The following is a 27137-nucleotide window of genomic DNA, read 5'->3' as shown; positions in this document are numbered from 1 at the left end:
AGAGCCCCTTATCAAGGACACTGACCACTGAACTAGTGGTTGCATTTGAGTTGACATTCATTTCAGGTCTAATTAAGACATTAAGGATGTCATTTTTGAGAGTAAAGTGGTACAAGGCATATCATCCTTTGTGCAGAAATACCTAAGAAGGAGACAGTGGATATGGCAGGTTCTCTGTGGAATCTCGAAAAAGAGGGATTTAAGCACGTTATGTGGTTTCTCCATTAGAATTTTATTGGGTTTTCATGTTTATGAACTTTTTAAAAAGTAGCTTTTAAGTTTTTCATGCATACAATTGATTCTATTATTGAGATCATCAGTGGGATATGAGTACACCATACAAAATCTGACTCATCATCCATCCACACTGAACAGAACACAATTAACTGGCCTTTAGAGCTAGAAAGCTTTACCTACTGCTCTCATTAGCACTGTGTGCTAACCAGCTCAGCTAACCAGCCTACTGGTTATATCACATAAACACACCCTCACACCCAAACACAGCCATCACTAGCAAAGTACATCTGTGATGAATGAAATTCAATCAGCCTTCTAGCCTTCCAGCTTAAGATAGCATTTCTACTGTTGATAGCATCAATTCATAATTTAATTTTAGGACCTAGCTCTTAAGAGATAAGATGGTTTGCCGAGCTAAAATCTAATCCAGTAGAGGGTATCGGACCAGAATTCCATAAATTCTGATGACCACAGGATAACCTGATTACCCTAAAACTCAGCTGGAATACATTTTATAAACCCAAATTTCTAAAAAAAAAGTGATAATGAAAGTGATGTTACCAAATTTAATATTTGCTTATCCATGTACCCAGATATACAAACTCACTAACCAGCCTGAATGGACTCTTTGAAAAAAGAAAAGAAATCCTGTAGGAGCCAAAGGTTTAAAGCAAGACCTACAGAATTTGTTGGGAGCAGCTGGCCTCAGGATGGTGGCAGTAAACTGTGGAGATTGTTATGTAGAGCAGTCTGGGAGGAAGAGAATGTTTACCCCAAATGGTTATGTTAAGTATGAAGGAAGGATACTGAAAGATAAGAACTTTGCTCCCTCAGGAAATCCATGCATGCCTATTGACATCCTGTGGTATATAACTAGGATCTGGTTAAGAATAAAATTGTCTGAAGTCTGTCTGAAGTAAACTCAAGCTTCAGACCCCCTGAGCCCGTCTGTGTCTGTCTTTCTTTTCTTCCTTTTTCTCTCTCCTTCTCATCATTCCTTAATATCCTTCGAGCTCCATTTCAATAGGAAGCAACAAAATCCTACTTGTGATCTTTTCAAAAGTGCAGACAAAACATGGTTTCTTTTTAGGGTATTCCATGAAAATTGATCCCATATCCTTATTAGAGTGTTTGCTTTTTATTTACAAAAGCAGCACATGCCTGGGAAAGTTGCAAACTATGCAAAATCATAAACTGAGGTCATTTCATTAACAATTACCTGGTCCCTGTTTTGAGGGTCTCCTTCTGTATCTTTGGTTAAGAAGATCTGCCACTGTAAGTCCCATGGCCTTCAGCTCTCCTTGACTGCGGATGCCCCTTGCTGCTCTCTGACTGATGTAGGTGTCAATTAAGTTATCAGGCTCCTGACCCAACCAAGGAGGATAATTTTACTGCATATCTGTTTAGCCTCTGTCTTGTGGTCTCCTGAAAGCATCAATTCTCCCAGGTGAAGAACATGAATAAAATTTAAGAAATTCTCCCTGGGTCTGAGAGGTTAGGAATCACGCCAAGATTTCTCTGAATGGAGTCACACTGCATAAGCTCTACCTCCTGCACAGACCATCTTTCACAACTGCTCATGTGGCTCTTTGATTAGAGGAGAAATAAAGGCAATATGCAGTCACCCAGGGGGCTGGTTGCCAGTAGTTTCTTCCCTTAGCCAGTTTCTGCTTTATGGTCTAATCTTAAAGCGATCTCCTGACCCTCCCTTTCTTTTGCCATTTTTGCACACACACGTGTGTGTGTGTTTGTGTGTGTGCAGGAATTTATGAAATAATAAGCAACCATCAACAATAAGCATTTCTTTTGTTATTCTTTTTATTGCACCACACCCACCTCCTTTCCTAACAAAGAACTTTTGAGAAACTGCCTTTTCCCCTTAGAGCAGAAAAAAATCATTAAATAAAAATTATAGGGTAGTTTAGCTAATTTCTCCACTACACTGTGAATTCTTTAAAGCTGTTATCCCAAGAGGCTGCATGGATTTTTCTCCCTATTCTAAGCTCCTTCCACTGAAGCATAAGCAGTAGTGGTTATGTAAGAATCAGCTCATCAAAATGGTCATAGCTGTGGAATTTAGCCCTTGACATGCAGCCTCCATTCTCCCTTTTCAAGCCAAGTTTCATCTATATTAATCTTAAAGCATTATATTCTGAAATAATAGAAATATAAGCTCTTTGCAAAATAAATGTCTATAACTCTGAAAAACTGGGAAATGATTTTAAAAAAGGAAACAGTATCCATCGTTTAAATGTAAATCATGAGTGTGTAAATAGTCATTAGAAAACCCCACTACAAATGATGGAGGATTAAAAAAATTAAAACTTTTGCTAAACCCAAATCATGAATTTTTTTAAAGTTACAGGTTCATCTTTTTTTCCAGATTGCTGAACACTTTACAAAGTATTACTGAGCTGACATTGAAGGAAATTGATCTCTAGTTCTAGTTTTGCTTCTACTTCATTGAGTGACATTGGGCAATTTATTTCCCCTCTTTCTTTTCCATTAAATAAAAAGATTGGAGAGGATACCTCTAAGGTCGTTCCCCTGCCTTCATATCTCCTGGGGTAGTAAGGGCAGATTATTCACCTCAGCACATGTTTCCATATGAAAAAAGTTCCAAAAAGGATCACTCTAGGCCTTTCTCTCCCATCTCTTCTTGATTAATGAATTTGGAAGCCTATTCCTTTTGGGGCATCAACTTCACCCCAGGAAGAATATTTCTTCCACTCTTTCATGACTTAAGTTTTCTGGGGCATACCCCTATGGGGAAAGCACATGGATTTCCAGCATACCCTGTAACTGGGTGAGGAAATTAATTGTCCTCATTTGCCCATCTCCTGTGGTTATGGCTCAATTGGTCCTAATCTTGAGGGGATATATATTATATGTTTAATCCAAAAAAAATCCCAAAAGGGGATGGCAGGGTGACTGAGACAGCAATCCCAGGATCTTAGTGACCTGGCAGAGTCTTCCATACCACATAGGGTGGCCCTGGTTGCAAAAGCTGAGGAACTGAGAAGCAGAGAACTGGAGACCATCTGGCTGGTGCAAACAGTCTAACACAGAAGTCTGGAGCCCTCAGGAGTGCACAGATGGTGAAACCAGAAAGAGAAAGTAAGCCAAGCCATGGTCCTTGAACATGTTACCCTCACCAGCACAGTCCCATGACCCATGACTCACCCCACACCCCACACACCTGAACCTCATCATCCGCCACCACTCCCCACACTCCAAGAGCCCCCACCAAACCCTTGTGTACCCACCTCATAACCCCATCTCAAGCGCAAACACACCTACCCCAGCCCAACCCACCTGCCTGCAAAGTAGTCTTGCTCTGTCCCTCTGGAGCCCTACCTCCACCTCCCTGTCCCCTACAGATAGTCACCAGCACATAAAGGCTGTAGGCCCTGACCTACGTACCCAGGTTGCACCCACCCCCAGCCCATACAGTCGTGCAGCCTCATCCCACACTCCTGAGCTCTCCACACATGTACATCAGTTTATGGCACTCCTAGACACATGCATGCACATGGCCCCCAGTCAAACCCCCAGCCCTGGGAAAGCACTAACCTGCACAGCTGGGCCATATATGCCCACAAGACATGCAAGTGCAATGCCAACCCACTGTCATAATTCTGATAGGACACAAAGGGCCCCAAGCCATAGATCAGTGCACATCAAGGCCCCGACCTCAGACCAGTGCTACTGCACAGCCACATCCTCCACCATCAACCTGCATCAGGACACTGATAATTCTTGTATTTGTGCACATTGTTTTGCCATCATTTCCATGAGATCCAGTTCAAATTTTCCATCTTTTTGACATTTGCCATTTTCTGTGATAAAAATAAGTTGTCCTGTCTTTTAGTTTGCTTATTCTATTTTCTGCCTCTTCAAATATTCCTCTCTGTGTCTGTAGTCTGTTTTTTATTTGGTCCACATCATCTTTAATCTCTGTGATTTCTGCTATTTGTCCATTTATTCCTTCATATCATCCTTTATTCTTTTCTGGTGATGTCTTGATCCCCTTTATATCATTAGCCAACCCATTGGTTTTATTTAGAAGAGTTACATGAACATCTTTGATTTGTTGTTCCTAAGTCTTTGTCTCCTCCACTGTTTGGTCATTAGGCTGGGCTATTTCTGTCTGCAACTGTATATGATTAGTGATCTTCTGTTGCATTGAAGGTATGTAAAATCTGTATAGGATTACTTTGGAAGTTATTGTCCTTCAGTAGTCCAAAGTCTTGTATTTGCAGGATAAGTGTGGGACAGGATGTAGGACATGGGAAGGGGCATAACACTGCTGTGATGTGTTGCAGGACAGGTATATGCATGGGTCTGGGACACTATGTGGTTTCCTATGGTGTGCAGTGTTGGGTTGTGATAATCATTGCAACACATTGTTGAGGAAGCTGCTTCTTCCCCAGTTCTAAGCGATAGTGGGTCCTGTGCCCAGGACTCTTCAGAGAGCCTATGTACCATGCCTGAGCTTGGATAAGGTGGGGCATTTGCCCGGATACTAGCTGCCACACTGCTGTTTGAAGAGAGTAGAATATATGTCTCTGTGTTTGGGAAGAGAATGGCCACTGAGAAGGGGCTTGGAAGCAGTGGCACTGATACTTGTTCAGGCCCAGAAGTAAAAACATCAAGCCATAAATGAATCTCAGATCTTGGATTCTAATGGAGTATGCCACACTGTGTTTCAAAAATGTTTGGAGCCGAAGACCCCTATTTTCCTTCCAATTTCTCCTATAGGAGTGGGAATTTTATTATATGTCTGTCCATCCTTTGTATATTAGAAGCTGATAACTTGTTTTCTAGAGTACACAGGTCCACAGACAGAAGAGAATTATGCCCCAGGACAGACCAAATCTGAAGGCAATTTTAATGAGACTTTGTACTTAAAATCATTTATGAAATGGCTTAAGGCATTGGAAAAGTGATGGAATGAATGTTCTTTCCATATAGAAAGAAGCTGCCTTTCAGAATTCCAGAAAGAAGAGTATATGCTCCAGAAAAACTTAATCCATCCTAATTGGTTTGAACCTTTTGAAAGTAGGACAAGTTAATGAAGTTACCTCAGCTAAGGTGTGATGCAACTCAAAAGGAATGGGTCTTAATATTTTTTCTCGAGCATTTTACAAGTAGAATATAATTCAGAGAGCAAAAATCTACACAAGAGAGGCAGAAGATGAAGTTCTAAAAAAACTGGGTGATATGGAAGAGGTCAGAAGGAGCAACAAGGTGTTTTACCATTTGCAGAGGAACTGAGGACCAAGGATCATTGGTAGTTATCCCCAGAATATGAATTTTGGTAAAAAAAAAAAAAAGAAAAGAAAAAAAAGAGCTGTATCCTGATAAGGTCTTGATTTGGATGTGATTTTAACTTCTCCTGACCTTGAAAACTTGAGCCAATAAACTCCAAATGTGTAAGCCAGCCCATGGCATTGTATTTTATTAAACAACCAAGATAACTAAAATATCCTGTCATATTGGATTAAGGCCCATCAATATTCAACTTGATCTTATCATAATCAGATATTTTAAGAAAATATTTACAAATGCATTCCCATATATAGGACTAAAAGTGTTAAAATGAAATTGTCTTTGGTAGGTCACATTATTCAATCCTACTTATAATCAATAAACTGCTATTAAAAAGCATCATAGGAATTTCTTTTCAATTAGAGTGATTGCAGGTTTACATAAAAATCTTACATGTGATTCAGTATTTTTTACTTCCAATTTCATTTGCCTCAAGTTTTCTGTTTCTTTATTGATCATCTGTGCAGATGATGCTATATCTATTATTGAATGTGGTATATTGTAGACTCCTACTCTTAATGTAGAACTATTTCTTTCTACAAATTGGTTAATATTTTCTTCATATATTTCTTTTTTTTTAATCCACCACCCTCTTCTTGAATATTATCCACTTCACTAATATATTGCTGTTACCAGGTAGACTACTTACATACCACTTTTCCCCTCATGGTCAAAGAGAGGCCAGAAATTTAGTCAGCCTGTCAGCCCTACCATGTCTGAACTGATGATTCCTTATGCCTCCACCAGGTCTTCAGATCCTCTTTTTTTCAGTTTTCTTTTATTAATTAAAAAAATTAACTAACACAACATTTAGAAATCATTCCATTCTACATATACATGTATTTCTTAATATAGTATATGGCTTGGTGCATGTATATTTATATTTGTCAATTATATCTCTGCTTGTTAATTGACCCAATTACTGATATATAATGACTTTATTTGTCCCTTTTAGCTGTTTTGGACTTCTGGTCTATGTTATCTAACATTATTTTAGCTACCTCAGCCCCCTTTTGATTACTATTTGCATAGGATGTTCCTTTCCATCTGTGCTGGCTTAGAGCCATTATGTATCCCACAAAAGCCATGTTTTAATCCTGATCCAGTCTTGTGGGGACAAGATTTCTTTTAATCCTTATTCAATGCTGTAGGGAAATAATGATTAGATCATCTCCAAAAGATGTGGCCTTTTGATTGGAATGTAACTACCTATGAAGTTTAGGTTTTGATTAGCTTACTGGACTGGGGTCCTTTTAAAGAGGATGTAATTTGGAGAAAGCTCACAGCCAATATAGGTGTTTGGAGACTGAGACAAAAATAATCTGGGTGATAATCAAGGGCTCAAATAAATATCCATGACCTGAAAGGAAAAATAACCAGCCCTGGAAGATGCTGGTCAATGTATAGTCAATTACGCCTCCCAGGAAATTTGTTTTAGAAAGGGCATCCAGTAAACAAATGGGTAATATCTCTTGCTTGAAACCCCCCAATGCAATGCCTCTGAGGAGCATTTGAAGAATCTGGAATGCTTTCTGATTAATTAAACACAGAATGCTGTTTTTGTCCTGGCCACCAGGGGGAAGAGCAGAATGTAAAAACTTCCCATGTTCTCCATGAATTCTCAATGGAATGTTATTTCCCTGATATCAGCATTATAGGAAAACACTTTTGAATTTTTTTTTCTTGTAAGAGATCATTTTCAAATAAAATTCATTGAGCATCCATAAAAAAAAAAAACTTGCAATCCTAGCTACATTTCTAGCATAGCCCGAAGCGGGTCTCTATATAGAGAATTAAAAGAAAAATATCTGATACAAAATGTTTGTCACAGATTCTCTCTCTCTCTCTCAAAAATAAAAGCTTTCAAAATGATGATTACTTTCTAAACTTTTTTAAAATTAAGAGATCAGATCACGTTTTAAAAACAATACTCAACATTCCATTTTGATTCTCCAGGCCTCATTGATGAGCGAGTGCAGGTCACCATGACAACGGAATACATTCATTCTTACTTCGCGTCGCTGGAAGAAAGACCTAATATCACGAGAGTTCCATTGTTCTAGGCATTTCAGTCAATGCCCAGATAATTTGAGAATGCAGAAAGAGTAGCATCCGGCAGTTCGTGAGGCGGCCGCGATGGACTGAAGATGGTGACGGTGGTCGTAGCTCTGGTAAGTGAGTCCGCCTTTCAGGGAGGCTTCCCCTCAGCTAGCGGAGCGGGCCACTGGCCCGCCTTTTGGGTGGAAAAGCCCCCAGGAGCACGGTGGCCGCCGGCTGGGTGTCACAGGGGCTTGGGGGGAGGTGCTGGAGGGGGGGGCGGGAGTTCGCTGGCAGTACCTCCTCGTGATGTCACATGAAAGTTATAAATTGTTATTTTAAGTCAATGAAAACCAACTTGTAAAGATGTTGCTGTTCTAATAATAATGTATTAAGAATTCAGGACAATGGTGTGTATTAAGAAAATTAGGAGCATTCTCTCACGTTTTCTATGTGATTTTATGTGGTTTACAAATATTCCCCCCCCCAGTGAATAAACTGGTTTTTTACTTTCTTGACAAACTCCTTTGCACAGAAGTATTTAATTTTGAGCAGAACCCATTTATCTTTCTCTTTGTTCATTGCTTGTGCTTTGGGTGTAAGATCCAAGAAACCATCTCCTATCACAATGTCTTTAAGATTTTTCCCTACATTTTCTTCTGAGAACTTTACGTTCTCAACTGCAATGTTTAGCATCTTTGAACCATTTGGAGTTAATTTTTGTGTAAAGTATGAGATAGGGATCATCTTTCATCCTTTTGGGTATGAATATCCAATTCTCCTAGCACCATTTGTTAAACAGGTTGTTCTTTCCCACTTGAGTGAACTTCACTGCCTAGTCAAAAATCAGTTGGTCATTGTTTCAGTCTGCTAAAGTTTCCAGAATGCAATACAACAGAAATGGATTGGCTTTTACAATGGGATTTATAGCTCACAATTTTCATTTATAAATTCCTGAAAATTTAATTCATAATTAAGGCATCAACAGGATTATACTATGATTATGAAGACAGATTGCTAGCATCCAGGATACTTCTGTCATGTTGGAAGGCATGTACGTTATTGGTGCCTGCTAGCTCTTCAATTCCAGATTTCATTGTTTTAGCTTCTGGTTCCAGTGGGCCCCTCTGTGAGTCCTCCCTTAGTTTCCCCAGAGCTATTCTCTTTATGCATTTCCCTTAATATTATCTCTCAGCCTCTTTGGGTTTTCTGGTCCTTTTCTGTCTTGTACACTCCCATAAATGATTCTAGGAAAGGGATTAAAACTAACCTTGAATGAAATGGGCCACATCTCAATTGAAATAATCTAACCAAATATCCAAGACACAATACTTCTGCATCCACTGGAATGGGTTAAAAGAATATGGCATTTTCTGTGTTATGTAAGAACTCCAAACTACCACTGCCATAGATAAGAGGGTCTATTTCTGAACTCTAAATTCTATTCCATTGTTCAGTGTAGTATCCTTATATCATTCTGCTTTTAAAATCCCTTATAAGCATTGCTTTATTACTTATCTAGCCATACACTGAATAGAGGGGTTGACAATCACAAGGATTTTAGAATCACATGATAACAGCTATAGACAGTCATTATCATAGATCAAGGATACTGGGTTACAGTTTAGTAATTTCATGTATTTCCTTCTGGCTATTCTAATACACTAGGTACTAAAAATATATCTATATAATGGTTTGGAAATCATAATCATTTGTTAATTTCTCACTTATACCCCCTCATTTTATCCTTTTCTCAATCTTCAAGGATATCTGGGCAATTATCATTCTAACTTCTTCATGCTGGCAGGGGTTGTTGATATCATGGGTAAAGAACTGAATGTGGTTGATGTTCTTGAAGAGACTGATACCTCTGTGTTTCTGGTCTTATCTGGCATAGGAACATTCTGGAAGCTTTAAATTTCTGAAAAATATGTACTTAATAGCTAAATAAGTAAAGAGTACCCTGGATATTCTTTACAGTTTTCCAGAATACTGTTAGTTGGAGCTTGGCATACTGTGGCCATTTTAATATCTGGCAGAAGCTTGCATAAGAGTAACTACCAGAATAACCCTCTCAGCTCTATTTGAAATCTCTTAGCCACTGATATTTTACTTTGTTTCATTTCTTTTTCCCCTTTTGGTCCAAGAAGGCAGTGTCAGTCACAGGATGCCAGGGCCAGGCCCATCCCTGGAAGTCTTTTCCCCTATTGCTAGAGAGATTTACACCCCGGGAGTCAAGTCCCACATGGAGGCTAGTGTAGTGTGCTTATTCACAGAGTTTGGCTTAGAGAGAGAGGTCACATCTGAGAGGCAATAGAGTTTCTCTGGGGGCGACTCTGAGGCATAATTATAAGTAGGCTTAACATCATCATTACAGAAATAAGTTTCCTAAGGTGAAGCCTCAAGTTCCAGGGCTGGCTTATTAAGTTGGGAGTCCTTAATACTTGAGAGAATATCAGGAATTTCTCTCTACCTGTGTTGCAACTGCACTCTTCTTTGTGTTACTCCTAATGAGTCACTTTGCCCTGCATCCAGTGCCTCATGTATTACTTCTTGGGCCTGTGCTCTTGGAGGGTTTCTTGTGTTTTATGAGTCCCACAGAGTAAACAACAGTCTTGCATACCATTTCTTGCCCTTGAAAATGATATTAATTTAACTCTGATTTTGTTGAAAACTTTAATGAGGGAAAAAATTCAGTGTACTGGTTGGTATAAACAAAAGAATATTAAATTTCTCTGAAGTAAAGTAGATGGTTACTGCAGTTAGACTATTGTCTTGAAGTGTCATTATATTTTTATTTCCTTGCACAGCTCTAGACTAGAAACTTTTTTCTAGGCCATGGAAGACATTAAGATTTTGCTATATGCAAACATTTTTCCCTAAATCAGCTTCAAACCCTTATAAACATATATAACTTACACATGAAAGAAAGAGGGAAAACTGCCTTTGGATTTCTCTTCACTGTGAACATGTTCAATTATTGTCTTAAAATGTGTCTCAAATTCCTGCTATTTTATGTTTTGGATATTGTCTTGTCTGCCTAAGAGTTGATCTTTCCATGGAAAGATCAGAAAGTCCAGAATGATCAGAACAAGTATTAATTTGTGTCTTCTCTGTGTCAACAGACAAAGAAATATACAAAGAAATTAATTGCTTGAATTTTGAAGCTTCATTAAGTGATTCATGATTTGGGTTATGTCCAATCCACAAAATGTAGGGGAGGTCTGAGGAATAATATGGAGGGTTATACAGGCAAAACAAGGAAGTTTTAAAAAAATAATCCTATTGGTTTCTACAGGAATTTTTTTCCCTGGATGAGCCTTGAGGTACGTAAGTTGTATTGTTCATGTCATAGTATTTAAGATATAGACTATCAAGTTTAAGAGTAAATGTTATCTAAGCATTTGCACCCTATTCTGGAGAGATTTAATGTTTTTCTGGTTGCATGCATGACAGTTGAGTATTGTTAGGTGACATATGTCTGTTACTGTGTTCTCTTTAGAGATTAAATATGGTTTAATGTGATATGTAGGGCTGCCAAGATGACAATGTGAATATTGTTATGGTTGGGTTCATGTGTCAGCTTGGCCAGGTAATGGAGCCCAGTTGTCTTGTCAAGCAAGCACTGGACTAGCCATTACTGCAAGGACATTTCGTAGCTGGTTAATAGACCAGAAGGCTTGTCTTAATTCCCATTTTGGGTGCTGTGTGTTTGGGATGTTTAAATGAACTATCCAGTCTTCTTGCATTAAAGTGAGTGCTACAGAAAATGTGGGTTTTGGATAAAATACAGCTCTCTTCCTTTGGTCTCATACAGTATGAGGCTGAGGTCTGAAGTCAAGAAACCTTGGGCCAGGAGAGCAGACCCACCCAAGCATGTGAAAAGTGTGAGTTTGCCCCAAAGGCAGAGGATTGGCCTTCCACCATTGCAGTGGAAGAGTCATGCCACCTCAACCCTTGAAGAGGGTGAAGCACATTCCTTGGAGTTTGGGGAGAGCCTGGCTGCCACCACATTGTGGGGTTGAGTATGTGTCCCAGAGATGGCAGAGAGCCCAGGTGCTGCCCCAGTGCTTGGAGAGGGTGGAGCCAAGAAAAAGGTGGTTTCCCCAGTGTCCCACAAGGTTGCATTTGGAGAGAGGTGGGCCACTGTGTAGGCTTTTGGAAAGGGTGAGATTGCTGCTTTCTAAATCCTGAAGGTAAGTGAGTCTCAGACCTTGAAATCTAATGGAGTTTGTCCCACAGGTTTTTTAAACTATTTGGGTCTGGTGACTCCTGCGTCCCCTCCAGTTTCTCCCTATGGGAATGGGAATATGTATCCTATGATGGTCCCTCCTTTGTATGTTGGCAGAAAATAAGTTTTATAAGTTCTGAGTTTTACAGATCCAGGGCCAGAGTATAATTTTGCATTAGGGCTGACCATGCCTGTAGCTGACTTTGATGAGATTTTGTACTGTTCTGACTTTGTATTTTATTTGTATTATTACTGAAGTAGTTTTTGGTTTTCTGATATTGTTATGGAATGAATGTACTTTACATTTAGAAAGAACATACTTTTGGGGGTTACCAATTATTTAACTTTAAGGCAAAATGCTTTCTTTTCTTTTAACAAAGCACATCTTGCATACCTTACATGAAGTTATCAGAATACCTTGGAACTTCTTCAAGTTAATGTCCTTCAAAGCATGATTATTCTTTATATACAAATTTACATTGTTTATTATCTTAAAGATCTAGTGCTAGTTTGTTTGATCAGTAATCCTATATAAAAATTGGAAGAATGTACCCAAGTAGAATAAAATTGTATGGTTATTTTTTTACTTATATTCATAATTCCAAAGAAATAACTATTTTTAGCTAATATTAGTCCTGTTTTCCAAAGGTTTATTGAGTTGTGGAAACTTTTAATTTTCTTCAAAGCACTTGGATTTGGTTCAATAAATATACTTTTTTCATTGGGGGAAAAATTAGAAGTTTGCTTTCCTTAGTTTCTGTAACTTAATTAGGATTAATTTTTATATGTGTTATTTATTGTTATAATTTGCTAAAGCTGTCAGAATGCAACACACCAGAGATGGATCAGCCTTTGATAAGGGGATTTATTTGGGGAAAAATTTACAGTTCTTCAGAGGAAACGTAGCTCGATTTTATCTGAGGTTCTCTGTTACATGGGAAGGCACATGGCAATGTCTGCTGGCCTTGTCTCTTGGCTTCTGGGTTCCTGTGTCTTTCCCTGGGGTGATTCCTTATTGCATCCCCAAATATCTGGGCTGCTGAGGTGAGATATGCTGACCTGCTGAGCTCTCTTCTGATCTCTCTCTTTTAAGCCTCTTGCTAATTAAATTAAACCTCACTCACTGGGGAAGGCACCCCTCTTAGGCAACTGCTAATGTAATCAGCCATAGATGAAGTTCAGATACTGATGATTTACATCTATAGCAACATGACACCAGGGTATCATCACTTGACCAAGTTGACACCCAAACCTAACACAATTATTTATCTTTAAGTCAGTTTGAATAGAGTTCTTTTAAGGGGTTTTATTAGTTAATTTGATAATACCATCCAGAGGTAGGAAAACTCATAAGAGACCTACTACAGACACAGAGAGCTTATAATGTTCAGATAAAAAATTTGTTCTTAGACATAAAAACATATAAATGCTATTTTAGTTTGCTAATCCTGCCAAAATGCAAACTACTAGAAATGGAATGGCTTTTATAAAAGGGATATGCTGGTTTGAAAATACTATGTATCCCAGAAAAGCCATATTTTAATACTGGTCCAATCTTGTGGGAACAGCCCTTTCTTTTAATCCTAATTTGGCACTATAGGTTGTAAATTGATTAGATTATCTCCACTGAGATGCAGTATGCCCAATTTTGGATGTGACCCTTGATTAGAAGGAGATGCAACTCTACCCATTTCAGGTGGGTCTTGGCTAGTTTAATGGAATCATTTAAAAGAGGAAACATTTTAGAGAGAGAGCTGAGAGAAATTACAGATGCCTTGGAGCCTGTAGAGAGAGCAGATGTAGTTGCTCAGAGAACAGTGACTTCAGAGAACAGACACATAGATGTTTGGAGATGCTTGGAGTCCAGCACATGTCACCATGAGATATTAAGCAAGCTAGAACCTGGAGAGAGACAAGGGAACTCAAGAAATGAAAGCCAGCCCCAAAGAAGCAAAATGAGGAACTTGCACATAGATGGAGACTGAGTGCAACAGATCCTAGGAGCAAGGGACCAGCAGATGGTAGCCATGTGACTTCCCAGCTGACAGAGGTGTTCCAGTCCAGTTGGCCTTTCTGGAGTGAAGGTAACCTCTTGTTAATGCTTATTTTGGATACTTCCACTTCCTTAGAACTGTAACCTTGTAACCATTAAATTCCCCTCTTTAAAAGCCATTTCACTTCTCATAAATCACGTTCTGACAGCTACCAAACTAATCCAGGGGATTTATTAAGTTATAGGTTTGCAATCCTAGGGCCTTAAAAGTATCCTAACTAAGGCATCCAGATAAAGGTGCCTTGATTTTGAAGAGAAGGTGAATGGTGTCCGGGATTTCTCTGTCAGTTGGGAGGCACATGGCTGATATCTGAGGACCTTGCTCCTGGTTCATCACTTTGTACTTCTGATTTCAGTGGCTTCCTCTCAAGGAATCTGTGTCCTCAGTTAGAATCTCCAGGGCAAAACTCTCAGTTCTGGCTTGCTGAGCACTTCATAGGAAGGCACATGGTGATGTCTGCTGGGATTTGGTCTAAGTGCATTCTAAGCACCTCTGGTGTCTATGATGACTCTGAGGCTCTTTTTCCATGAGAGCTTTTAAAGACACCATCAAACCAATTAAGACCCACCTTGTTTGTTTTCTTTTATTTTTTTTAATTTTTAAGACCCACCTTGAATGGAGCAAAGTCATATTTCCTCCTAATTAAAAGGTCCCTCCACAGTTGAGTGGGTCACATCCTCATGGATGTAATCTAATGATAGCTCACACACCCACAATTGGGTGTGTCACATTCTCCATGGAAACAACCTAATCAAGAGGTCCCATCCTGCAATGGTTGAATCATGATTAAAAGATATGGTTTTTCTCAGGTATATAATAGTTTCAGAATAGCACATTCCACTCTCTGGGCCCCCAAAAGACATGTCCTTTCCATACACAAAATAGATTCATTCCATCACAATATACAAAAGACTTAAGCCATTTCAGTAAGTATACAAATATCATAACAAGTGAAAAACAGTATAAAATCTCATCAAAATCAGTTACAAGCATAGTCTTCCCTAAGGAAAATTCTCTGGCTGTTGACCTGTGAAACTCATAACAAGTTATCTGCTTCCAACATACAAGTGAAGGATAATCATAGGATATATGTTCCCATTGCCATAGGGGGGAAATGGGTCAAATGTCCCAAACAGTTCCAAAAACCTGAAGGGCATACTCCATTTGATTTCAAAGTCTGAGAGTCACTTACTCTTGGGGCTTCAGAGAGTGGCAGTTCCATCTTCTCTAAGGGCTTATGCAGCAGTCTTGTTCTATCCCAATGTTGGTGTAAGAGTTACAAAACTGGGGATCATTGGGAATACCACATTTCTCTCAGCTCTACCATCTCCAAGCATCAGGGCAGCACCTACACTTTCTTCCTTATCCAGGGCATACACTCAATGCCTCCAGAACAAGGGGGCAACTGCCAGGCTCCCATGAAACCCTAGTTTATGCACTCCACTCTTTCCAAGACCTGGGGCACAAAAGCTCCTCCTGAGCAATGAAGCAGATGGCCTGCCCTCTGCTTCTGTGGCACATTCAGCTTTTCCATGTGGATGGGTTGGTCCATTCTCTTGGCCAAATATTTTTTGGCTTCAGATATTCACTTTCATGCTCTGCTTTTGAAGATAGTTTTCTTTAATATTTGATCCTTTTTGTTCAGACTAGCAGTGGTTCCATTTATACAGATCTCATGAAAAAAATAATTTCCATGTGGTACACAGAAATCAAAGCCATGAAATGTTATGACTTTCTACAGACCATTTCTGAACAGCTCCATCTCCCATCCTGGTTTTTCTGGATATGGCTGAGTGGTTCCATGTTTGGTTAAATCCTTACTTGGGGCACTAGCTTTCTGGTATCCTTTTCTGGAAGCCAATAACTTTCTAGACTGTCAATTTCTGATTTTGTGTTACCCAAGAGTTCAGTTCTTAACTTATTTTCTTCCTGGCACATTTCTACTACAAGCTGCAGGGAGCAGCCAGGTTGGATTTTCCACATTTCATTTAGAAATCTCTTCAGCTAAGTATGCCGGCCCATTCCTTTCAAATTCTACCTTTCATCCAAAACCAGAACACTTAAAAAAAGGGTTGCTTTCTCTCCAGTTTGCAATAATACACTCATCACTTAAGTTTAAAACCTCATCAGAGGTATCTTTTGAGTCCACATTTCTACCAACAGTCCCTTCAAAGCAAGTTAAGCCTTTCCTTTTCACTACCTCACAATTACTCCAGAATCTTCCCTTTAACCACATAAAAAGCCATTCTAACATGTTTGGTATTTGCAAAATGAAGTATCCCACTTCTCTGGTACCAAAATTGGTTTAGTTTGCTAATTCCACTGGAATGTAAAATACCAGAAAGGTATTGGTTTTTATACAGGGAATTTATTAAGTTACTAGTTTACAGTTCTAAGGCCTTAAATATACCCAAACTAAGGCATTCAGAGACAGATACCAAAGAGAGGGCAAATGGCATCTGGGATTTCTCTGTCAGCTAGGAAGCCACAAATGCCATGAACTTTAATTTTGCATTTGCCTTTTGCAAATAATCCTTTAATGAATAAAGATTGGTGGTTCTCAGGTTTTGGTTTCTGGGAGCAGGAGCATTTTTAAGAGACTGGAATTTAGTTAAACTTTGGTTTGCTGACATGGGCTTAGCATGAGGACCTCATCTCAGGCCTACTTAACTTATTTATCATGTGTTATACTTATGTCTCTTACTTGTTTTGAAAATGAAAGTCTTTACTGCTTTCACAAAGAAAGTGGGATGAATTCTCCAATTATTCAACAAATGCTTATATGAAAATATCACAACCCAAACAGAAAGTCTAAGTTTAAAGAAATCATGAAACTGGCAACCAAATGGTTCATAAAATAAGATGTAGGAAAACCTCAGAAATGTGAAAGGGATAACCAATATTTCCTATTCTAAAGAAAATAAAACCATAAAATAATGACAAACAAAATATAATGTAGGAGAGCATCACAATGGTGGCTTAGTAGCAGAATTCTCACGTGTCATGCCCAGAGACTGAGGTTTGATTCCTGGTGCCTGCCCATGAAAAAATATATATATAAAATGTAGGAACTGGGTGGTACAACAGTGACTCAGCAGGCAGAATTCTTCCCTGCTGTGCTGGAAACCTGGGTTCAATTACCGGTGCCTGCCCATGTTTAAAAAAAAATTAGGGACTGAAAATTAACAGGTGAAATGTCTCTAAATAAACTTTGCAAAAGTTTTTAAAATCTTCAATATGGAAAAAAATAGTAATTGAAAACATTGCATAAAATTGCCAAAGAGACAAAGTTGAACCAATATTCCCAGGAAAATTGTTGTCCTTATGCTGTAAAAAAAATACTTACAGTTATTAAAGTAAATAACAATGATATTAACCCCCTACCTTAAGAAGTTAAAAGAAATACAATAAAACATCATTTGAGAAAAGACAGAAGAGAATTAATAGAGTGGAGCAAAAAATAAATCATTATAAATAGAAGTATCTAAAAGGTCAACATCAATGTGCCTTATGGTGATTTTTGTAATGAAGATACATCTTTATCTGCACCATTCATTTCAGAAGCCACACGTGGCTAGTGGACATTTAAATTTAGATAGGGGTACTGAAAAACTGAAATTTCAAATTTTTATTAAATTTAATTCATTTGAGTTTAATAGCCACATATGGCTTACAAGTATTCAGTGCTTACAATGTTGAAAAGCAAATACCTAGAATCTTCAAGGATGTGAGTAAAAGTAATAAAATAGATTCAAGAGAAAAATGGGAAAAGGACCTGTTCTAATTTGCTAGGTATCAGAATGTGATATACCAGAAACAGAATGACTTTTAAAAGGGGAAATTTATTTAGTTGTAAGTTTACATGTTTTAAGGCCATGAAAATGTCCAAATTAAAGCAAGTCTATAGAAATGTCCAATCTAAGGAATCCAGGAAAAGATACCTTGGTTCAAGAAGGCTGATGACATTCAGGATTTCTCTCTCAACTGGTAAGGCACATGGTAAACATGGTGGCATCTACTACTCTCCTGGCTTCCTGTTTCATGAAGCTCTCCTGGGGGCATTTTCCTTCTGCATCTCCAAAATTATCTGGCTGTGTGGACTCTGTTGTGGCTCTAAAAAGGGGCTCTCTCTTCTTTAAAAGAATTCACTCACGGCCCACCTGGAATTGGTGGAGTAACATCTCCCTCTAATCAAAACTTGATACCCACAGTTGGGTCAGTCACATCTCCATGGGAACAATCAGATGCTCCCAGCCATCAATTTTGAATGAGAATTAAAGGACATGGCTTTTCTGGGGTCCACCACAAATTCAAACCAGTACAAGACTCACAAATAAAAATAGTAATTGAGTTTTGTGAGCCAAAAAGTGACACAATAAAATTTAAGGTATTAGTCTGATGTAAAAAAAAAAGTATGAGTATACTCAGTATGTATAAAAGTGAAAGCAGGGCGGGCCGCGGTGGCTCAGCGGGCAAAGTGCTTGCCTGCTATGCCGGAGGACCTCGGTTCGATTCCCGGCCCCAGCCCATGTAACAAAAATGGAGAAACAGAATACAATAAAACAAGAAAATGTTTCCCTTTCTTCCTTCCTTCCTTCCTTCTATCCTTCCTTCCTTCTCTCTGTCTTTCCTTAAAAAAAAAAAAAAAAAAAAAAGTGAAAGCAAATGAGGTCTGCTGATACTTGCTGTTCAGAGAACTCATCAAAACTCAAAGAGTAGAAGACTCTGCAAGGTCAAATCAGTTCTGAGAAAGGTTCAGATGGAAAGCAGGACTTTTTTCTTCTCCCAAAGCTCTTCCCTGTTCATCTTCTTCTCAAGGTAGATATAACCTAGATTTTCTATTCCTTAAAAACAGTAAATAAACCTTTTAAGGGCTGTATTCCAGGGGTCAAACCCTGATTATGTATATAATAAATGTAGTCAATGCTTCGTTCTGTGGGACACTCACTTGTTCATCTTGATTGGAATTACCAATGAAAAATTATAACCCTCATATGGATATATAAGACCTTGTGAAGGGAAGCTTAGAAAATTCATTCATTTCTTTACTATTCATAAATCCTTTTGGCTATCTTCCATGTACTGGGAAGTACTCCAGGTCCTAGACAGATTTAGCAGAGAACCAAGCATACTTTCTCTACAGAGAAATGGCTGGAATTCTCTGAAAGAAATTTGGAAATAAAAATACATGGAAGATGAAGAAATATGAATTTTTTATATGACTAATGATGTGAGAAAAATTTTTAAAAAGGGGTTACTTGGATGAAGAATGGAGTATAGGAGAGATAGGGTAGAAGCCACTATCTCTAGAACAGGTTATAAAGGTTATTAATCATCCTAAGCCAAATTGGATACCAATTTTATTCTTGCTTTTGATGAGAGGAAGTTATATAAAAATTACAGTACATACCAGTACAAGACATAATTTCGTTTCCCTTTCATTCATAAGTGAAGTGGATATTTGAGAGGAATTCAAGTGTTTATTTTTAATTTGCCATTTTTAATTTTTCTCCAATATTGTGTCATTTTTGAAATGAAGAAAGAAACATTAGGAAGTAAATACTTATTAAAATTTAGAACTATTGTTTCTATTCAGATTTAAGCATCAGAATAAATGTATTTTGTGTCACATAGAAAACTGGATTTCTTAGAATAAAATCTCATGCAATTACTGTACTCAGGCTTATCTGCAAATTTTTAAAGATGAAATTCATGTAGCATAAACTTGACTCTTTTGACTGGTATATTCAGCCATATTTGGTACTTTCACAGTTTAGTGCATCAGCTTAATCTATTTCCAGAGCAATTTCATAACCTTCCCAAAGAAACTTTACACCCATATAAAGACTCACTGCCCATTCCCCACTCCTTTCAACCTGTTGCCCATTAATCTTCTTTCTGTTTCTATTGATTTACCTATTCTGGTTATTATTTCAGGTAAATGGAATCTTTATAAAATGTGACCTTTTTAATCTTGCTTCATTCACCTATATATATATTTTTTATGGTGTACAGCAGTGTCACATTTCATTCTTTTTCATTGTGAGTATCCTGTTATTGCAGCATAGTTTGTTGAATTTTTTTGTTTCTTTGTTTGGGAAGTGCATGGGCCTGGAATTGAACCCAGGTCTCCTGCATGTCAGGTGAGGATTCCACCACTGAACTAGCCTTGCACCCTTCACTTTTGTTTTTGAGATTTGTCCAAATAGGTCGTACCATTGATTCATTATTTTTTTATGGCTGAACTGTATTCCAATTTATGCATATAACATATTTTGGTAATTCACTCATTGAGGATAGGTATTTGGTTTGTTTTCACTTGTTGAATACTGTGAATAGTGCATCTATGAATATTTGCACACAATTCATTGAATATGTTCTTTCAAGGAGTAGAATTGCCAGATCATCTGTTAATTCTGTATAAAACATATTAAGAAACTACTGAAATATTTTTCACAGTGACAGTAACAATTTACATTCCCAACTAACAGTGTAAAAGGGTTCCACTTTCTCCACAACCTCACCAACAATTATTTTAGATTTTTGAAAGATTATAACCATACTGTTGGGTGTGGAGTGGGTCACATTGTGGTTTTGATTTGCTTATCTCATGTGCCTGTGGCCATTTGCATACGTTCCCTTGAAGGGTGGTCTTTTAAAATCCATTACACATTTATCACTATATTATTTTTTAAAGAGCTTTTTAAAACATAGTTCGGATATTTGGCCCTTGTCAGTTGTATGATTTGCAAGTAATTCCTTCCATTCAGTAGGTTGCCTTTTCAATTTCCTGAGATTGTCTTTAGATGAAAAAGAGATTTTAATTTCTGTATGTTTTAATTGTCTTATTTTTTTTAGTTCTAGTGCTTTTAATGTCATATCTAAGCAGCAATAACCAAATCTGAAGTCTTGAAGATATATCTTTATATTTTCTTTTGAGTGTCATAATTTTAAAATTACATTTTACTCTCTAAATGACTTAATTTTATGTAAGTACTATAAGATAGAAATTACGCTTTATGCTTGGTATGTGACTATCCATTTGTCTCACTACCATTTAGTGAAGTCACTGTTCTTTCCAGACTGCAGGATCTTAGCGTCATGCTTAAAATTGACCATAGATGCATGGGTTTATTACTGGACTGTCAGTTCTATTCCCTTGGTCTATGTGTTTACCTTCATGCTGGCATCACAATATATATATATATTTTTTTAATTTAAAACATTTTTATTAAAGAAGTTGTGGATTTACAGAACAATCATGCATAAAATACAGAATTCATGTATACCACCCCATCACCAACAATTGCACTGGTATGGAAAGCATATCACAATTGATAGCACTTTTTATAATTCTACTATTTTATGACAGTAGTTGCATTTATTACAATTGCTGAAAGTATATTAAAGTACTAGTATAATTATTATCCATAGTTTACATAGGATTATTTTTCCCTATGTTCCTGATCTATTATTATTATTTTTCATGCATGCCTTTGCTTTATTACTCATCTACCCTTAAGTCATGGTTAGGGACATGTGTCAACTCGGCCAAGTTGTGGTAGCTGTTTATCTGATTGGGCAAGTACTGGCCTGTCTGTTGCAATGAGGACATTTCATTGGATTAGGTCATGATCACGTCAGCTGCATCCACAGCTGATTCCATTTGTAATCAGCCAAAGGGGAGTGTCTTCTACAATTAGTGATGCTAAATCTAATCACTGGAAGCCTTTTAAGGAGGACTTAGAGGAGACAGGCCCCATTCCTGCTTTGGCTGGTGAGCCATTCCTGCTTCAGCTGGTGAGCTTCTCCTGCAGAGTTCATCCAGTCCCTCCATCAGAGTCATCAGCTTCACAGCCTGCCCTGTGAATTTAGACTCTGCGTTCCTGTGGTCATGTGAGACACTTTTATAAATTTTATATTTGCAAGTGTTCCCTGTTGATTCTGTTTATCTAGAGAACCCTAACTAATACACCATACATTAAATACAGGGAGTGTCCATCACAAGACTTTTATAATCACGTGGTCAGGTGAGAAAAGGTGTATAATTATACAATCATTATCAAGGAACAGGGCTATTGGATTATAGTTTAACAATTTCAGTCCTTTTCTTCAGGCTATTCTGATGCATTAGAAAAGAAAAGAAAAATCTGTGCCAATTTGAAAGTATTGTATACCCTAGTAAAGCCATGTTTCAATTATGATCAAAACTGGGAGCAGCCATTTCTTTTAATCCTGATTCAATACTGCAGATTATCTCTGAGATGTGACATGCCCAATTGTAGGTGTGACCTTTTGATCAGATGGAGATGTGACTCCACCCATCCAGTATTTGATTAATTTACTGGAATCCTTTAAAAGAGAAAATATTTTGGAGAGAGTCAAAAATGGCAGAGCTGACAGAAATTTTAGAGCAGAGCTCACTCAGATGCCAACACTTTGAGAACAGAGACATGGATGTGGGAGGTGTTTGAGGCCCAGCACATATCACCATGAGATGTTAAGTAGGCCAGAACCTGGTGAGAGCCAAGGGAAGCCAAGATATGAAAGCCAGTCCTGAAGAACCAAAGTGAGGAACCCCAATAGGAACAGAGCCTGAAAGCAACAGAGCCCTGGAGCAAGGGACTGGCAGATGCCAACTATGTGACTACCCAGCTGATGGATGTGTTCCTGATACATTGGCTTTCCTTGAATTAAGATATCGCTTCCTGGATTCCTTAGTTTGGACATTTTTATAGGCTCATAAATGTAAACTTGTAATTTATTAATTCCCCTTTTTAAAAACTTTCAGTTCTGGCATCTTGCAAACTAACACAAATGTGGACATAGTCATAATCATTTGTTAAATCCTAATTTCTCAGTTATACCTCCTCCCTCTTATTTGATCAGATCATTCTCTTAATCTTCAGGGATATCTGGGCAGTAACCATTTTAGCTTTTTCATGCTGGAAAAGGGAGTCAGCTTTATTGGGCAGAGGAATGAACCTGGTTTATGTACTTGGAAACACTGGTAGCTCTGGGTTCAGGGCTTATCTGGTCTAGGAACAATCTGGGGTCTTTAAGTTTCTGAAAAAATAAACTTCAGTAAAACTTTTATAAAGTCTTACATAGAGCCCAGGGTATTCTTTAGCATTTTCAAGAATACTGTTGGGGCTTGGCATACTTTGGTGGTTCATAGGAGGCTAAGTATAAGGTTGCCTTGTGACTCTGCAACCCCATTATTATATATCTACTTTGAAGAACTGAAAGTAGTGTTGTGAATTGAGATTTGTTCAATGGTGTTTATGGCAATGTTATTTATGATTTCCAGTGGATAGAGGTGGCCTCAGGGTACAGCAAGTAATGAGTGGAAAGTATGAATTGTGGTGTATACAAACAAGGAATATTGAGTGGCTATAGAAATAAATGAAGTTGTGAGGCATGCAACTAGGGAAATGAACATTGAGGTCATTATAATGAGTGAGATAAGCTAGAAATGAAAGGGCAAACATAGCATCATCTCACTAATATAAACTAAATGTAATGAGAAAAGTCTGACTATGTTTTGATTAAAGTAGATTTGTAATATGTTTGGAAATAGAGAATTGGTTATCCTCCAATTCTGTTCTCCTTTTGCAACATCATATTAACTATTCTACATCTCTTGTAATTCTATATGATTTTGAGTCAACTTTTACTTTTTTTTAAATGGCCTTTGGGATTTTATAGGTGTTACAGTGTATCTGTATCATTTTGAGGAATATTGTGAACTGGATGGTATTAAATCTCCCAGTCCATGATATGCAATTTATTTCCATTTATTTAGGTACTCTTTAGTTTCTTTGATCCAAATATTATAGATAGCAGTATATAATTGTATTCTTCAATTGAATTTATTCCTAGAAATTTTAATCTTTTTGATGCCACTGTGAAATTTTTCTCCTTAATTTCCTTTTTTTGGAAATTATGAAGATTGCAAATTATACATAAATATAATTGATTAATGCAAATTAAACTTGTAATTTGTGTGCATAAATCAGCTGATTTGTACACATTAAACTTGTACTCTGCAACTGTACTGCTTTCATTTATTAGCTCTGTTAAGGTGTTTATGTGTGCATGAGTGTAAGTGTAAATAGGTGTGCATGCATTCTATATAAGATTATGTCATCTCATAAGAGGTGATTTTATTTTTTCCTTTCCAATTTGCATACCTTTTCTTTTTAGAGACAAATTGCTCTGTCAAGAATATTGAGTACAATGTTTAATAGCAGAAAATGAGAACAAGCATTCTTACCTCTTTCTGACCACAGGAGGAAAGCTTTCAGACTTTCTCTATTGTTTATGATACTAGCTGTGGATTTTCATGAATCTTTTTTAATAAGAAGTTCCTTTCAAGTCCTATTGCATTTGTTTTTAATCATGAAAAATGTTGGGTTTCATCAGATTTTTTTTCCTGCATCAAATTAGATTATCTTATTTTTTGAGTCTATTAATAAGGAGTATTATATTGGTTGATTTTTATATATTGACACATCCCTTGAATTCTTAAGCTAAGTCCCACTTGGTCATAACATGTAGTACTTCTAACGTTCTGCTAGACTTGGTTTAATAGTATTTTGAGGATTTTAAAAATCTGTATTCATGAGGAATTATTGCCATTTTAATGCCTCTATATGGTGTTCATAAAAGCAGAATGCTAGACTCACAAGGTTAGTTAGGAAGTATTCCCATATCTTTTTTTATTAGAAGAGTTTGAAAAGGATTGGTGATAAATATTTAAATATTTCATAGATTTCAACAGTGAAGTCATCTTGTCCACTACTTTTGTTTCTTTAGAGGTTTTTAGTTCTTGTTCACTGTCTTTGCTTGGCATACTTCTGTTAAAATACTCTCTTTCTTCTTTAGTCAACACCAGGAGTGTTTCCATCTCAGCTCAGTATCAAATTTGTTGGTGATCAGTTTTACATAGTATCCTCTTATGATACTTTAATGTCTGTAGTCAGTAATAATGGCCATAGTTTCATTTTTGGTTTTAGTTATTCCTGTTTTCTTTTTTCCTTGTCAGTCTAGCTAAAGGTTTGGAAAGTTTTTAGATCTTTCTACTATTTTGGGCTTTGTTATTTTTTTCTGTTATTTTCTCCCTTTCTGATTCCCTGTTCCATCAGTGTGTCCACTTTACTCCTTATTATTTCCTTCCTTCTTATAATTTAGGGTTTAGCTTGCTCTTCTTTTTATAGTTACTTAATATGTAGAGCTAGGTTTTAAGTTTATGGATTTGAACTTTTTCCTCTTTATAAAAGTAGGTGTTTCCACCTCTACATTTCTCTCCAAGCCCTCCTGTCATTTCATAACATGTTTTGTGATATTTTGTTATGGTTTTGAGTCATCTCAAAGTTTTTGCTAATTTCTCTTGTGATTTACTTTTTTGACTCACTGGTTGCTTAGAACTGTATTGTTTATTTTCCACATATATGTGAATTTCCCAACTTTCCTTTAGTTATTGACTTTTACATTCATATTTTTCTCCCTGGAGAAGATATTTTGTCTGACTTTAACCTTGTAAAACATTTTGGTCTTGCTAAATGACCAGACACAGCTTCCCCAGGAGAATATTCCATGTGCACATGAAAAGAATGTATATTCTGCTACTGTTAAGTGGAGTGTACTGTATATATATAACATGTTTTTAATCCCATTGCCTTAGGTTGTGTGATGTAAATGGGAGATTCCTACCTCTAAATTGCATTAATGACTTCCCCGTGCAGTCTCCTATTCTTGGAGTACCTTGCGCAGTATCCAGCATGGCCTTCTTTCAAATACTGGCTTAGGTATCAGTAATTTAGAAGCCTTCCTTGACTATTCAAGTCTATGTTAGTATCTATCAAAGCTCATCAATACCTCTGCATTTACTTCTAATAATATAGTGTTCTCCCAGACAGTGAACTCCAAATTGTCAGATATCGGGTCTCAATCCCGTTCCTGTGGGTATGAACCTTTTGAAAATATGAACTTAAGATGTATTAGTAAAGTGTGACCAAACTGAATGAGGGTGGGCCTTAACCCAATGTGCTGGTTTGAAAGGATATATGTCCCCTAGAAAAGCCATGTTTTAATCAGAATCTTATTTTGTAAAGACAGAATAATCCCTATTTAGTACTGTATGTTTGAATCTGTAATTAGATCATCTCCCAGGAGATGTGACTTAATCAAGAGTGGTTGTTAAGAGGGATTAGGTGACAGCATTTCTCCACCCATTCGGGTGGGTCTAGATTCGTTTCTGAAGTCCTATAAAAAGAGGAAACATTTTGGAGAATAAAAGATTCAGAGAGAGAGCAGAGCAAATGACATAGTCACAAGAAGCAGAGTCCATTAGCCAGTGACATTTGGAGATGAAGAAGGAAAATGCCTCCCGGGGGGGCTTTGTGAAAGGAAACCAGGAGAGAAAGCTAGAAGATGATACCATGCTTGTCACATGTCTTTCCAGATTAGAGAGAAACCCTGACCATGTTCACCATTTGCCCTTCCAGCTGAGAGAGAACTGTGACTGCGTTTACCAAGGTATCTCTTTCCCTGGATGCCTTAGATTGGACAATTTTATGGTCTCATTTTAATTGGGGGCATTTTCTCAGCCTTAGAACTGTAAACTAGCAACTTATTAAATTCCCCCTTTTAAAATCCATTCTGTTCCTGGTATATTGCATTCCAGCAGCTAGCAAACTAGAACACCCAGTATGGTTAAAGTCCTTAAAAGCAAAGGAAGTTTTACAGAGGAGGAGAAGCCATGGAAGCATTTGCAAGCTGAATTTTAATGGACCCTAGGATAAAGACAGTCTTCTAACTTCAAAACCATGTGCCAATACAATTATATTGCTTAATTCATCCCATTTTATGGAATTTGATTGACCACACAATAAATTTGCTCTATTTAGTTTTAGGATACTAAAACTCCTGGGATACCTAGATTATTTATAAGTGGTGATTGAATTTATTCTGGGCTCTATAAATATCAAGAACATTTGGCATCAGGGATCATTATATTCAATCCCAGCCTCCAGGCCCCTTGAACCTTAAAATCCATTTATCTCTGGAAGCCTGGCTATTTCAGATATGTCTCAGAGTCAAATGTCCTTGTCCCAGCTACTAATTATTGTGAGTTCCAAAGTAGCATATTGAATGTTTCTAAGCTAGAGCTGTGTTAAGGCCCCACAGAAATTATTGTTCCTGCAGAGAGAGATCCTTCTGGGTTAAAATACCAGGTTCTCCTT

At 37.5% G+C, this 27137-nt stretch overlaps 1 long non-coding RNA gene across 1 annotated transcript in view; it reads left to right on the top strand.

Moving 5' to 3' along the window:
• The first annotated feature begins 7595 nt into the window (after positions 1 to 7595).
• Positions 7596 to 27137, top strand: part of LOC143679186 (uncharacterized) — a 48737-nt gene continuing 29195 nt past the window's right edge. Inside the window, exons 1-2 of the long non-coding RNA XR_013173578.1 lie at positions 7596 to 7739; positions 10904 to 10931. This is a non-coding gene — a long non-coding RNA (uncharacterized LOC143679186). The remainder of the gene's footprint in view (positions 7740 to 10903; positions 10932 to 27137) is intronic.

This window comes from Tamandua tetradactyla, chromosome 4 (assembly GCF_023851605.1).
Source record: "Tamandua tetradactyla isolate mTamTet1 chromosome 4, mTamTet1.pri, whole genome shotgun sequence".
Classification (NCBI taxonomy): domain Eukaryota; kingdom Metazoa; phylum Chordata; class Mammalia; order Pilosa; family Myrmecophagidae; genus Tamandua; species Tamandua tetradactyla.
Note: the sequence above shows the minus strand (reverse complement) of the source record. Positions and strands in the feature narration are given on the sequence as shown.